Source organism: Temnothorax longispinosus, chromosome 2 (genome assembly GCF_030848805.1).
Source record: "Temnothorax longispinosus isolate EJ_2023e chromosome 2, Tlon_JGU_v1, whole genome shotgun sequence".
NCBI classification, from domain to species: domain Eukaryota; kingdom Metazoa; phylum Arthropoda; class Insecta; order Hymenoptera; family Formicidae; genus Temnothorax; species Temnothorax longispinosus.
In genome coordinates, this window is record NC_092359.1 from 14859661 (window position 1) to 14874313 (window position 14653).

Genomic DNA, 14653 nt, shown 5'->3' on the forward strand with positions numbered 1-14653 from the left:
GTATTATTAAACTTATTTAATTTCATAATAACATTCTTTTACAGTAGAAAATGACATTTCGACTTTCAAATAAAACAAAAAAATTAGAAATTTGCACTTGGCTTCCTCATAGAGGAAGCTTTAACTTCCGCAAATTTGGAGATATCGATCTATTTTTAATTTTATTATATTTTTCAGTTTTTTCTACCCCTATTTCATATATAATTCTTTTAAATTCGGTTGATTAGACTTAGCTTTATACGCAATCAAAATCTCCGAAATTTCATACGTCTGTAACTCCAGAATTAGTTAACCAAATCTTAATTAATTATATATGAAATAGGGGTAGAAAAAACTGAAAAATTTAATAAAATTAGATATAGATCGCTATCTCAAATATTGAGAAAGCTATAGGATAAAACACACTTTTCTAAAAAAAAAAAAAATTCAATAAAATCTATACCGGTCAACCGATTTTAATAAAATTTGAGGAGAATATACTTTCTATGATACTCTATTTGTGTGAAAAATTTCAACCCGGTATCTAAAAAAGTGTAGAAGTAGATGCGTGTACAAAAAATCCGTACACACACACACACACACACACACACACACACATACACAATACTTCCGGACATTTTTTACTAATACGATTTTTCGACATTTTAGAACATTCTAAACCTATTTCCATCAAAATCTCGAAAAAATTTTTTTTCACCATCACAAAGCTTCCTCTATGAGGAAGCAAAATAGAGAGGAAATAAATATCGTAATGAGCATCAAATATCTATTATCACTGCAGAATATTCTTCGTAAACATTTAATAAATTTAGTAATTTTCGATCATGTGAAGAATGATAAAGTGAAATTTTATTATATTATTCATATACTCTAATTTTTAATTTTAAATAAAACTTTTAATATTTTCCAATTATATATACACAAAGTTATAGTGGCAAACAATTTCCGCTACGTGTAATGGCATGTACAAAATAAAACCGTGAAGACAAACATTAACATCCGCAGCCATAATATTTTTATCGATTTTGTAATCGAAACAACTGTGCTTTCCCATGATGATGATATTAACTCTACATTCTAAATAATATTAATGCCATGCTTTGTGACACTTTCGTGAGTTGTGATAGTTATATACAATTTGATGAAAGCACCCCTATATATATAGACGTAGGTATATACATATAATAAATACTGCATAAAGTAATTTAGCCATGGAGAATACAGTGTATTATTTGACATGCCTCTGCGTCTAGAATTACATTCCAAATTTAGAACGTCCGTAATTAGAAACACCATTTTCCAACGTGATCGAATACGAGGCGAACAGAATTGTTTGTACGACTTCCCCTCGAAGCTAGGGCGGCGCGCACCGCTCTTTACAACATCCGGCTGGAAACATATGAGCAAGACGGATCGATGACACACGAATTGACTCATCGATAATCTAAACCATCAAAAATCCTAGTTAATTGCAACATATTTATCTAGTGATTCGAAAGAAAGAATATACTCGCATCGAAAGTGCAACGTTACGTCTTAGCAAAATTATATAATAAATAAACAATAAACATAATATTAACTTTTAAGTATTATTTACATCTAGTTATGGAAATTAATGAGCTAAAATTAATAAATTTCCATGTTATTATTATAATTTTTACGTTGATAAGCGAAAAAGCTTCAACAGTTTATTGTATATTTAAAGCATTTAGATTAGATAGTATAATAATGTCATAAACTGAAAATACTGTGGTCTATCACTATCAGCGTAACGTTGCCGGAAATTCAAGAAATGTAGGCACGAACGCTGGACTATGTCAATGGGACGTGCGGCGATACATCGCCAGCTGGACATCCCATCAACCAAACTGTCACCGTGATGAAAGCCTTCGGTCGTGCCTCACATACGATTCATAGCCAAAGAGACAATCCATGACGACGACCGTTGCCATTAATCCGAATCAATACGTATATAAGGTACAGATTCGATCCCCCGACGGTGTTTCTCCACGTGGAAAATCCACGGTGTAAATGTACTCCTCTCCGAAGTCTTTCCGGCAGGACAGAACGGAAAGACGGTGTTGGAGGAGGACGCGGCGAGGAGCGAGTCGATGTCGACAGAAAAGGCGAAGTCTCCGTTTAATCCGTTGCAATCGAAGAGTCCTCCACTCTGCCGTCGCCCTCCTTTTCACTCGCTTATTCGCTACGCTTCGTACACCCCCCCCCTCCTCGCGTCGCGTTGGTAATCCCGGATAAAATCCCAAAGTGATTGCCTCGCTTTTTCCGCGGCACGGCCAAAGGATAGACGGTCGGGACGGTCTTTCCCGCGCGGATACCTACGTGTGTAGACGGGGAAGGTGGCTGAATTGCAAAATCTCCAAGTATTCGCGTCGAGATAGGGAAATTCTCAGCGAGGCCTGGACGAGCGTCTGGTAATCCGCATCGAAGGGCAAATCAAACAGAAACGCGAGCTGCAGATTATCGCGACTTATAGGTGCGCGTCGACAAAAGAGAGAGAAAAAGAGAGAGAGAGAATATCAGGATATTCGACGGATAAAAAGAGAGCTTGTAATATCTTACAAGAGACGCGCATCACGCTACCTCTCTTTTGGCAATTCCTGTCTGACGGCGGTTGATGCTTTTCATGTATAAGACGCGTATCTCTCTGCTATCGCGCGGATAAAGCTTCCGCGCGACGGATTGTCGACCGCCAACGCGGTCGACGTCTATCGAGAGAGATAAAGAATAAAATGATCACTCTCTGCGGCGGACAGGGAAAATATTTCTATTGCACGGAAACGGATTCTACATGCCGAGTAAACTGAACAATAAAGCTTGCGATGGCGCGGCAATGTGTGCGGAATAAACGTTATCCACAAAATGTGCTTTGCGTCAAACAATTGGCGTGCGTGCCCGCATTCCGCCAAGCGCGAGAACGCGCCGTCGATAGAACGCGCGCGCGCTTCCACCGTTCCCGCGTAATCCGAGTACGCATGAAATCCGAATGACGTTTAAATCGAGTTGACACTATCCTGTCGGTCTGGCTTAATGCCCGGCTCATATCGCGTTAAGTAAGCGGCGCCGTCAACGATGTGCATTCAACAGTAAATTACTGAAAATGGGAGCGGGACGTCGGCGTCGTACCGCCCACGGCTGGTCGACGCGCGGTTTAAAAGGCTCCTGAGATTTCAATGCGGCATAGAGTAAACGTTAGAAACGTTGGCACATTTCACATAAGCGCCACGTCCTTACATGGACCCGCGCACAATAGCCTCTCACACATGCACACGCGTTCATTCACCTGCGCTCATGTACATTGCACGCGGAAATTTACGCGAGAGACGGTGGGTGCTCGTTATACATACGGAATATACGGATATCCCGACGTTAAAAAAAAAAAGAGGAATCGCGCGACATTTCGCTCCGTATATATACAATGACGCTGCGGGATAAATAGGGTCATTCCGATACTGTTCTAGTCAGTGTCAGTCCGTCCGTTTATACTAATACGCGTAAAAACAAATAAAAAATGATAAAACACGAAATAATGGAAAAGTGAAAAAATGTTAACACCTATATCTATAAATCATTCGGATATTCAGATATTTAGATTGAAACATTTGTTAGATAAAAATATTTCTAGAATATGTATAAAAATAATAAAAATATACTTGTTACCACAATATTTTTAAAGATAATATCTTGCCTGCAGGTATCAAGATAATGGAAAATTGAAGCTAGTTAATAACGTGGAACGATGGATTCTTTTCTAAATTGTTATTCTACACTTTCTATTCAAGCAGATGCGAAGCAGATGTTTCCGTATTGTCCTAATTAAAATTTAATGGTTCGGAGCGTGATGCAAGGAAAAGATCACTTGTCTTAAATAAATAAAACGTTACAAGTAGAATAATATTCGAATCGTTTTCTTGAAATAACGTGTGAAGCTTGTTTTACGCGAACCAATTTGACGATATTTAGCAAAATTAAAATACATGGCTAGAATTAAATATTACGTCCATAAGTTGTAAAACTCGTATCCAACAAAATGCACACATTGGAAGCAACACATTACGATGAAATTGTAAATCGATCGGTATTTCGAGATTTTCAGCTGACAAGATAATGGATATTAAATGAGGTGCGCCGAAGAAATTATGATCGGATGTAAAGCAAGAGGAGGAACGATAACAATGGACGGAGTTGACGACGCCGTTTTTCGACCACTTTCACGAATTTACGTAATCGGCTTCCGCCTCTTCCGACCGCGGCGCGCGGTGAAAACCGGCGCAGCTTTTCTCGGCGTAATGAAAGATCTTTTGTCACTCGAAAGAGAAAGAAAGAAAATTAACATATTTTCATTCAGGGCCATATCGAATAACGAAAAGATCAAACCAAAGTTCCAGAACTGTTGGAGCTTGTATAAAATTAAGAAAGTTTTTCCTTGAGATTATAAATTTAATATCAGAATAGTCGAAAGTTAGCGACTGATTAGATGGATAATTTTCTGTATAAAGGAAAGTGACACTCAATTTCCAATAAATGTAAAAATCGACCTTTCTCCCTCCAAATTGCTATTATTAATTATAATAAAATTAAAGTTTTCTAAAACTGCACTTTTTAATGCGTAAAGTTAATAAAGTATTTATATAGCAATTATATCGGAATCTATTATCAAAGATAAAATTGTATTTTTAAAACTTTTAGCATTTAAATTTGTTGGAATCTCTCGTTTTACAAAGCACCCACCGATGTAAATTCTCAAACATCCTGTATATGAAAATCAGTCCACGTTAATGATTTTTAGGGATATCCGCCTGTCCGGTCACGTCTCACAACGATTCCCTCGCGCGTCCCTCTGCCGCGTGCATATGGATAACTGCAGATTGCCATCTAATCGTCGCCCCTAATTTCGAGGCGGGCTCCGTTCCGCAAGATGCGTCTGCGTGGCAGCGTAGCGCGCCGATTCCCAAAAATCGTTGCATATATGCATGCAAAATTGCGCGTATGTGCGTTCGACGAGAGCGATCGACGGCGCCGATCTCCCGTGAGATCGGTTACCCCGGCCCGGCGTACAGGCGTGTTCATGCGCGCGACCGGAAGTGACCGCTCGTCGGCGAGATAACAATAATCAAGCAGACGCAACAAGAGCGCGTCGTGTTCTTAAAATTGCACGTTGCTGTACACATAAACTCGCATGACGAGAAGCTTGGGCGGTAGGAGAGGGGGACGAAGGGATCGCCGTATTAAATCCTTCCTCTTTAATTTTCTGCTATCTTCACTTTAGTCTGTTCCTTAATTCTTAGCTGGCCGAGCTTGTGGATCTCGCGATGACACGGGCGGACTTGTATAATCAGAACGGGTGATATCTCTTACTGATTAAAAAGTATATTTTAAGAATGAGAGTGCTCTTCGATAATACGCTTTTTTTAAATAAAAAATATGACATAACAGATATCGTAGATTATTATTCAATAATTAAGAATTATTTTATTCTATTTTAATTAACTAAAAATCTTAAAACACATTTAACCAAAAATTGGTTTGAATAATAAACCAATAATATGCATCTTAATTTCTTCTGAATTATTTTTGTGTCATTTTTGTCAAAATTAATTTTTACAATCTATAACAAATGATATCCTTATATTATGAAATAACTGGAATACTTTGTCATAAGATTTTATTCGCAGAAATATCAATATGCATCGATATGTCATTCATATCGGAGTTACCATTAACCATTCATGATGTATCATTTGATAATGCTTTGAAATACGATGCATTTTCACGCGACTGACTAAATAGTATGTTGACTGTTAAATCGATGACACGATGAAATACATGTATAACTGGCAAACTGCATGGTACTACATCGTGTGAATGATTGATCGTCTTCTATTCAAAAATAATTATCAAAATTGTTTCAAATATGGAGAACTTTATAATCATAAATGTTATTACTGTTTAAAATAAATTATAATTAACAGAAAATCTTCAATATTTTGGAAGATATTCGCGAATACCGAGTACGTCGTCAGCAATACACAGAAGCAGGTCGCTGACAAAAATATCACGTTTGACGATGTAAATTAAATTGCGTATAGTTTCATTTACATAGCACGAAATATGATTTGTCGCATCTTTGTCGTCCCAACACGATGCATCAACGAAGCGAAAGCGCGCATGCGAGAGAAAGAGAGAGAGAGAGAGAGAGAGAGAGAGAGAGAGAGAGAGAGAGAGAGAGAGAGAGAGAGAGAGAGAGAGAGAGAGAGAGAGAGAGAGAACGAGAGAAATAAGGGCATCAAAGCGAAAGGACGGAGAAACAGGAAAATAGCTAGACGAGTAGCAGGAGCGGTTATAACGCCAAGCTCGTATCTTATCCGCTCGAGCTTTCTTCCTCGCAGTTGCAATCGCATGCGTGGCTCACGCGCGGTTCACCAACGCATGATTAGCACAGAGTCGCCATGGATAATTTTGTTTGCAAGTTAAATGAGAAACTGCCCCTTTTTACGCAGGCTTCCGCATAGAAGAGAAAGAGAGAGAGAGAGAGAGAGAGAGAGAGAGAGAGAGAGAGAGAGAGAGAGAAACGGAAACCACAAAAGGGAGGGAGGACAAAGGGCGCGTACGAAAGAATGGAGTAACAAACAAAAATTAACGAGAAGCTGCCATAGCGGAGAAAGATACGTTAATAGAGATGATGGCATCCCAATTTGCATTAAATAACCGAATGTGCGATATGAGATTGAGATAAAAATTCGCAAGATAAAATTTAATGAGAATAGTAGCGTGACGTAGCGAATGGCGTTGAAGGGTCTACCGACAACTTGCCACGATCGCTTACGACGAGCTCAGACCTCGTATCGTCCGTAATTAGTTTCCTTCGTGGAGATTTTGGTGGAACCATAATAAACTTGTTGCTAGCGAAACAAATTTGTGTTAAGAGACCGAGCAGGAAGAAAAGCAGAAAAACGAAGATAATATAATGTGGGTAATAACGTATTCAAAGCGGGGGAGGGCAAAGCCGAGGCCGCACTTAAATCATTGCGCACGTATATATACACATATACCTATCCGTGCACCGATAGCAGCCGCTGAAGGTACATGGAGCATCTTTTGTGTGAGATAATGAGAAGGATTCAATTAGTCTGCGGCTGGCACTTAATGCTCCCTTCCCCGATTATAGCTCGAGCACGAGCGACGTGAATGCACCAATAAAATGTAAAAGTGCAAAAAAGACTGCGTGGCATACGCCGGCCACGTTATATAAAATCACAAAAAATACGCGTATATAACAACTGCAAAATGTGTCCCCAAATGCACAAATATTTCAATTTTTTTTCTTTCAATAGTAATTATTTCAGTTCCTAGTTATTGATAAAATTGTGTGTCGCTATTTTTATTTAAAAAAGCATTAGAAGAAATAAGCTGAAATAAACTTCATATAGCTGTAAACTTTTAATTAGAGCAAAATCTTTGAAGTTTTCTCAGTTCTTATTTCGCTGCAGAATGCGCCAGACAAAATTTAATGACTTATGGTTGACGTTGCCCGTAAATTACGAAACCTACGACCAGCGGAATATGCGTTGCTCGTTTGTCGCACGTGCTGTCCTGGTGGAAAATTATAGCTTCAGAAAATAGTAAGTGCCGAGACGTCGGTGGAGATACGACCACCAACCATTAAATAATTGATAAAAGAAACAATTTTTACTGATTGCACTCATGGCAATAATGATATTTACAATTATACACAAAATCCGATGATAAAGAACATACTTTCATTAAATAATAAAAGCAATAAATCATAATGGAAAAACAATTTGTAGAAAATATTCATATTTTCGGATTAATAAATAAATATTTAGTATTAGAAGAATTTTTATTTGACAACTGCGTGACTTATCTTATCATTTCTACATAAACTTTCAATCTAATTTCGGAAACTTGCTCCTTCCAGATTCCGACACGTACAAAATTAGTAAACTTCACAAACTGAAAGATTGTAAGCTCGAATGTGCTTCAGCGATTCAACAAAAGAGCGACAAAATTCCTTAATGTCACGCGTCAAAGTGCATGCAATCACGCGTGGCTCTCAGTTAGTTCGATCGTCGGAATTTAATTACGGATGGACCGGATAAAGGCTGGCGGATAGCTCTTCGATGACATTAGCTGTAGGCTATGCGATCTCATATCGTCAAACCAATCCGCCGTACTGACATTCTACGCGGTAGAGCACTGAAATCCCTGTTTTCTTTTTTGGGGTTTTTCCTACGACACGAGCAAAAATATGGTATTGCCTCGTAAAGCAATGCTTGCATGTTATCAAATATCTGTTATCAAATATCTTTCAGAGTGTGATACATAAAAGTAATGTTACTGCGTGTCCAATAAATGTAAAGAAATAAAATAGTGCAGGTGTGCAGATTTTAGCAAATAAACTTTAACAATTTAGTTTAAAATTTGTACCTCGATCTTTCTCTAAATTTCTTTTTTTTCTAATAATAATAAAAGCTGATCTTTGTAATAAAAATATTATAATAATAAATAAATATTCTCTTTTCTTTAGCATTTTACAATTTTAAAGCATTTTCGAAAATTTTCAAAAATCGAAGATTTATGATAGGTACTTTATTCTGAAGCTTTGAGTATTAGTAAAATTTTAGTATTGTATCATTCAAAATTACATTTTACCAATCGCAATGTACAATAATATGAGAATCTTTTAGATCTGTTTTAGTAAAATTAATATTTGATCTAATTAAAAACAGCTGATAAAGTATAATACAATACTTTTTAATTAAAAATCTTTCTTCATCAGAACGAATTAGATTAGTAATCGCAAACATTGAAACTTCAAAACATTTATCTCATTTATGTACTTAGATGAATAAATGTAGAACAGCCAAAGAGAATGTCAATTAATGACCGAGGAACCACTTTTAATCCCCTAAATTTGCGGAGAGGTAATCTGATGTTTATTTAAAAAGCCGCATGCAGGTGTCGATCGCGTGGCTGCCATTTATATCGCGTATCGTATTTTTTTTCCTTTTCGTGTTTGCTTCCTTTATTTTTCTTTTTAGGTTTACCTCTTTCCTCGCTTTCGCTTCACATTTTCCCTTCATTTTGGCAAAATACCAGAGTGCGTCATCAGTTTGCCTTTGACGCGCACCAGTCGGAAACACAGTTTCTCATAATTTCATAATCCAGTAGACTGAATGCAGACGAGATCTGGTTGAACGTGATGTAGAATACAATAACACCGAAATATTACGAATCATGTATGGAATGATATACGATATACACATATTGAATCTCTTCAATCTATTGTTCATGAAATAAATAACGTGTTTAATCTCGTTTAATAAATTAATACAAATCAATAAAAGGTTGTTAAAACTAGCAGTAACTGCAAAACGTAAAAATTTATTTATTTATTCAGTAAACTTTAGGAATACTTTTTAATTATCGACATAAATGTTATATTGTTACATGTATGCGATTTTTCTCCGTCTCTCTCTCTCTCTCTCTCTCTCTCTCTCTCTCTCTCTCTCTCTCTCTCTTTCTCTCTCTTCTCCTTTCTGACGGCAGTTAAACCGCTATACCAAATTTTTTGTTGCTGCGTCAGCGGCCAATGGAGAATTTTTCGCCCGCAGATGATACATGAGGTTATTAACGCCACAGGCGCCTCCACCTCACAAACTTTCACGAGATCACGAAGTTCAAGAAGCTTTTTCCGGTTCTTACATCTAACTTTTTTAAGTTTAGCTTGTGCCGTGCGATTTACAAGAAAAGTGTGACACGAAGGTAAACTGTGAACGCTATTCTTGTAAACTGCTTTACATTTTTATAACACTGTGTCGTTTTTGACGTTTCAATAATATTATATTGTTGAAGGCACTAGCTTTACCGCTTGACAGTATTGGTCAACATTCTATGCGTGTATCATAAATTTGTATTTAATTAATATCGATTTATGTGCGGTAATCATATAGTCGGGTCTTATATTTAAGACCGTTTTAAGTATAACCTTAAGATGTTATGAAATATAACTAATCACAGAGCCATATATATCTTAAGACATTTACTTAAGACGGTCTGACTGAAATAAGAACGGACTATAAATACAGACTCATGTCGCGTCAATTATTCAAAAATTTTTAGAATAAGTACAACCCTATATTTATCAAATAATGTATTTTATAAAGAATGCCATGGAGATCTTGTTCTTAAATTCTTTATATCGCTACATAAATAGGTATGCTCATTATACGAATAATAAAAAAAAATGTTTTAAAAGAAAATAGTAGTACTTACTAGATATGATGCTCCTCTTACGATTGGCGATGCAAAATTCTTCCGATGCCTGCAATTAAAATCATTTGTCAGTTATAGATTTAAACGAGTTAACTATTAAGAATAAATTTTCAATAAATGAATTATACCAGAATGATAATCATAAAGCTATATAATATGTTTCACGAAACGTGGCAACTTTGAAGATATATATAGCAATTCTGACTCATATAGGGGTTGGCTTTAGCCAATACATCGGAAAAGCTCTTTACGTAATTGAATATTAATCAATCTCATTAAGCACGTACGGCAAGCATTCAGATTCAACGAACAATATGCAATATGCTTACGCATCTACGTATAATTAGTTAGCCGACTTGTAAGCTGATAATCAAATCATCAATAGCTGGTATCGCATATAGGTACATGTGGCTAGACTGGATCAAATAAAATCATACTTAATGCACTAACAATTAAATAAATTTTCCGTTCGTTTTTTTGACGCAAACGCGATCGGGAGATTCACATGTATTAAAATGTATCTTTCTCTGAAACTATGTTAACGTTTGACTGTCTCATCGTTAAAATTATTTTAATCAAAAAAGAAATAAATGTCAAAACTTGTCGTGCAATTTACATAATCACGGCGCGGATTACGTGAGCACTATTCACTCGACGATTGCTTTGTTACACACTGCAGCCGACTATCGAATAATCCCTTCAAAGAGGTCCGAACGGTCGGAGCGCGTTCGTATTGGTGGTTTGGTAGAGAGTTTCGCAGAATTTCGCAAAGCGACGGAAAGTTTTGCACAATGGCAAAACCGGTCTTAAATGCAGCTTCGAACTTACGACGCGACGATTAAAAGCCGTGCGCTTTGAGAAAGCGCACAATATAATAATGAGTCACTTTGCGCACACGTTGACGCGATGCGTGTCACTTGTACGTAATTAAATACGGGCGTATCGAGTTAAGAGCAAGTCAGGTGTAAACACGCAAGCAAATACATAGAATCGAAGGAGCGAAGCGCAGAAGACTGAAAATCGAGGAAGGTAGGTACTCCTGTACCGTGCGAGATGCTGCCGCGTCGGTTTTGCGGTTCCGTTTTCTCAGTCGTGGCAGCTGCCAATCCAGGGACACCGGTCGTTTTTCGAAGGACATTAATGAGATTACACCTGTTGCGGTTTTCTCAAATTTCGAAACACTCGCACGACATTTCGTTTTTGGAGTACGTTAACATTATCTAAATTGCAATTGCACTTTTGTAACCGCCTGCTAAAACTTGCTTCTTCTGTTATGACTCTCCTTAACACGTCACTTATTTTATATTGTGATATACTACATTTCACAGCTTAAAAAAGACATTACAAAATATATGAAAATTGTAATAACGATAAAAAATTTGCACTTGGCTTCCTCATAAAAGAATAAGTGATGTCTTAAGATGCTAATACGGCCCTCTGATTGCATGGCTGATGGCGCCTTAAGACTATACTTAAGACGATCTTGAATATAAGACCCGACTATAAATACCGGCCTTAAAGAATTATATATAAAATAGAAATAGAAAAGACTGAAGAATATAATAAAATTAAAAATAGACCGATATCTTAAAATTTACGGAAGTTAGAGCTATTACAGACATTTTTCTAAAAATTAGGGACCTTTGATCGCGTATAAAGCTGAGTCTAATCAACCAAATCTTAAAGAATTATATATGAAATAGGGGTAGAAAAGACTGAAGAAAATTCGGTTAATTAGTTTTATATGCGAGCTTTATATGCTCTAGCTTTATATGCGAGCAAAATTATGGAACTTTGATCGCGTATTTAACTTTGGATCTAATCAACTAAATCTTAAAAAATTATATATGAAATAGGGATGGAAAAGACTGAAAAATATAATAAAATGAGAAATTGATCAATATCTCCAAATTTGCGGAAGTTAGAGCAACCATGGACATTTTTAAAAAAATTCAAAATTTAAATTAAAAAAAAGAACCCCTTGATTATTAATTATTAGCAATTTTTATTAATTCTATTATATTCTTTCTACCCTTATTTCATATATAATTCATTAAGATTTGGTTGATTAGTTCTGGAGTTATAGAAATTTCGGTAAATTTGGCACACACACACACGCGCACACACACACACACACACACACACACACATACATACATTTTTTTAAATTACAATTTTTCGACGTTTTAGAACATTCTGAACACGTTCAGAAAAACAAAAAAAAATTTTTTTTACCAAAACAAAGCTTCCTCTATGAGGAAGCAAAATAAATAAACTTCCAAAATATATTCAAAAGTATCAGAAATATATGCAAATGATATATGTATGCGTTTTTTTTTACTTATAGGTAAATTGTTTTTTATAACTATGCACATTTATGTAAAATAAATACGTAGAATTATAAAAAATAAATATAATTATACTATGTGCATACGTATATCAAAATATTACAAGTATAATAAAAAATTGGACAAATTGAACAATTCTTTACTTTTTTCGAGACTTTTTTAAACTTCTAAAAGATCTAAATACAGGCAATATAGATTAACCATAATTTTAACATTTGCAACATTATAACCAATTTTCTTATTAATAATTATATTCCATTACATTGGCTCCATCAATTTAATAATCGAAGTTAATTACTTCGCGGTTCTCTGCACGTGTGATTAACGTAGAACTAATCGGAATTCCTGAAGGGTTTCATGGCCTGGATGGCTAAATCAATGGAATTCGCGTCCCAAGATATTGACCTTCCCAGACACATATTGAAGAGCTTAGAGCTTGAAATACAATTTCTGAGATTAGCTGTCTTAGAACATATGAGAAAATTTACTTCCTTCAATTAAAGAACACGTCGCATGGAATAACAGCGTATAACTCAGAATATACATATATGAAATCGTATCGTTTTTCCATTAACAAATAATTAAATAATTAAATAAAATTAAGAATCAAGTATAATTGAATCAAAAAAGAAAAAGCGAATTTATAAACGTTATTTTAAACGAAAGAGGAAGGAGCATATAATAAAATTTTATATTTCAAACTCATAGATCGCATATTAAATTCGTCAATAATTAATATTTTTTTTAGTACAGTAGAAATCTTCTATCGCAAAATAAATATAAATTATCGATTTTCTCATTCAGCGTAATCTATGAAACAGAAAAGGAAGGAGTTAATATACTACACGCAGAGCAGAGCATGACTATAAATCCACACCAATATATATTGGACACTGCATGCAGCCGGTGTTCACGGATCTACTTCCCTCAGTAGATAGAAGATCGATGCTAGGAGATGAAGGAAATTCCACGATGCACGTCGTAAGCGGAATCCTGAATGTACCTTCCGTCCGCAAACGGAATAAGTTGGTCCGTTCTTGGACGCGCAGACAAATTCCTAATCGAAAAAATTTTTGCGACACCGAAAACTTCTATAAGCGTTCGTGCAATATAAATCATCATAAAACAAGTCATTCGAGATATAATACTCGCAAATAGCTGTCACTTTGTGACACGTAATAAGGAACGTAAGACGCAGTATGTAATAAAATTTTTTCAAAAAGAAATGAAAACTGCCTTTTTTATTACTTCATAAATACTGTTTGAAATAACGTAAGTATCTATTAATATATAGCTAAATGCGTGTTGCATTTTACACGAATTTTCTATAAATAACTAATTTTCTTATTAATAATTATATTCTATCAGATTTCATCCACTATATTTAATAACCGAAATTAATCACATGTGTAACTTAATAGCATCATGGTAATAAAAATATGTATATCTGTATACAGTTATAAATCTTTAAAAAAAAATGTAAATAATTTGCAGCATTAGTATGCGACGTCGTATAGTTGAGAAATATTATGTTGCTTAAAAAGCAATTTGTGAAAATAAGAAGTTTACTATAACCAGATAGAAGGGAAAAGTTCATTTCCTATCGATGAATATCTGCAAATTTACGGTACAAGCAGGAAGCAAGTTATCGGTTATGATCCTGTCGCTGCGAAATATAGAACCTGATACATTTCGAATATAGTTACGGATCAATGCGTAAGAAGATGAAGGAAGCTCCAATAGATCAGTATAGAAGCGAGAATATCACGATCGGGCATTAAAATAAATTATATCTCATTTGTGAGAAAATCTTATTGTCAGAAAAAAACTCCACACATAGACATAAAAATATATAGATAAATAACAAATAGATAAATCCCACATGTGTATAAATTCGTGTATATAAAATATAAACGTGAAAATGTCATAGGAAAAAGATATAAATCGGTATTTCTCGAAGAGTTTTGTTTTTAAAATTTCACTAGTTTATC

General features: G+C 35.5%; 1 protein-coding gene across 5 annotated transcripts in view; it reads right to left on the bottom strand.

Annotated features, from left to right (window-relative positions):
- The window catches only part of Tinc (transmembrane protein tincar), a 124517-nt gene that overhangs the window by 92332 nt on the left and 17532 nt on the right, over window positions 1-14653 (bottom strand). For all 5 annotated transcript variants that reach the window (XM_071797850.1, XM_071797852.1, XM_071797848.1 and 2 more), the window contains exon 2: window positions 10315-10363. The gene's annotated coding sequence lies outside the window, so the exon portion shown is untranslated. The remainder of the gene's footprint in view (window positions 1-10314; window positions 10364-14653) is intronic.